The sequence below is a fragment of the Rutidosis leptorrhynchoides genome, chromosome 2 (genome assembly GCF_046630445.1).
Source record: "Rutidosis leptorrhynchoides isolate AG116_Rl617_1_P2 chromosome 2, CSIRO_AGI_Rlap_v1, whole genome shotgun sequence".
NCBI classification, from domain to species: Eukaryota; Viridiplantae; Streptophyta; class Magnoliopsida; order Asterales; family Asteraceae; genus Rutidosis; species Rutidosis leptorrhynchoides.
In genome coordinates, this window is record NC_092334.1 from 364,744,331 (window position 1) to 364,746,246 (window position 1,916).

The following is a 1,916-nucleotide window of genomic DNA, read 5'->3' on the forward strand; positions in this document are numbered from 1 at the left end:
TTTTTGCTTATCGTATCTAAATCATATAAAGATTAAGTTTATATTTGGTCGAAAATTCCCGGGTCATCACAGTACCTACCCGTTAAAGAAATTTCGTCCCGAAATTTGAGTGAGGTGGTCATGGCTAACAATAAAAATGTTTTCATGACGAATATGTATTGATAAATAGGGTTTTATCATTATTGAATAATACAGATAAAATAATTTGATTATTCGAAGAGCACGAATGAAACTATCATGAGAGAGGTCCCAACGGGCATCGTCCACCTTCGCCCAAAAACTTGCCCAAATTTTTAGCCGTTAGTAAAAAAAAATTCCAACGGCTATCCCAACGGTCACTTTTACACTATAAAAACACCAACCATATACTTCATTTTAAACACTCAAACATATATTTCTTTTATATTTCCACCTTTCTCAAAAATCAAAATTAAACACTCCCAAACTGCAAAATGTTAACACTTCCCCCAATGATTGTTTCATTCGATGTTCATTACGGAGGTGATTTTCGTAATCAAATGAAGGAATATAAGTGGGGCGACAGTATTTCGTTTGAAGGTATCGACATTCGTGATGTTGGTTTACAAGACTTGCTATCCTTTCTGAAGAAAAAAGTTCCGTGTGAATTCACGTCTGTGTTCTTTTATAAAGACGATTATGATGCGGATTGTAGGGCAAGTTTTCTGTGTACCGATGATCAATGGTACTTTATAAAAGATACCATTGAAGATCGCGGTAAACACATTTCTTTGTATGCGGTTCTTGAAGATGAAGAGACGTTGGGTTATCGTTACCTCGATGAATCAGCTGAAGCAGCAGTTGAGGCATCAAGAGAAATACCGATGTCTCCAGAGTACCTCACGGATGGTGAAATGACTGGTGAACGCTACTTTGTAGATGACAATTGACGACGACGAGTAGTTTGATTGTAATCTTTTAAATTTTTAATTGTCGTGATGTTTTAATTTTTAATTATTGTAATTTCAGTGTTGTTGTCGAGTTTTATATCTTCTTTTAGTTTCGAAGCTCTTTGTCTTTTTAATCTCCTCTCGATCTCTAGTAAAACGAGTAATGGTCTAGAATTTGTAAGTATGGAGTTTCGAATGAATTTAATGTTATAATCAAGAGAGAACGTAATAGCACAATTTGATTCGTCCAATTACCAGAATCATTGAGAATAGAGCTATCAAGAATATACTTTCTTGATATGTTCAGAAGTTAATTAGAATGAAAGAGTTATGTAACATGACACACGATGGTGGTATGATCTACTGTGAACCATCATGTCCCATTAGAACTCAGCATGACTTACTGTAATATAATCACGTTGATCAAGTGTCATTATATTATACTAACTCATGCATCAGTTTCCAACACTACTTCAAAAACATTCATATTTTAAATTTGAAAGTTTACAGAATATAGAAACTAACAGTTTCTATATGATGTAACACTGATAGCACGAAGAGATTAATGATTTCAGATAAGAATAATTATAAAAATATCTTCAGAAATATGGAGGATATTTATAATGAAAGATACGATAATATCTTTGAATTTCTAATATCGATGGATGATGATGAAAATTTGTCCGTAAAAGTATAGAGTCAGGAGCAAAGTATTCGTTAATGACTTCAGCAGATACTGAATCATTTGGATTCTTTGAAGATAGGTTTAGTCTCCGTGATTTGTCCGCAGCCTCCTTCATGGTTTGCTCAATCTGTTTTTCAGTACCAATTTTTTTTTTATCGAGCGTTCCTAACATTCCTTTCTTTATCATCAAACTTTTGGCCGTTTAGCCCATCTACAATTTTTCTGTTTCCTCTGCATTTAATGCTACCATAACTGAATCGTCGGTTGTCAATCCGAGGTGGTTTCAAATGAATTGTGTTTTTAGATGATTAAACGCTGATGGT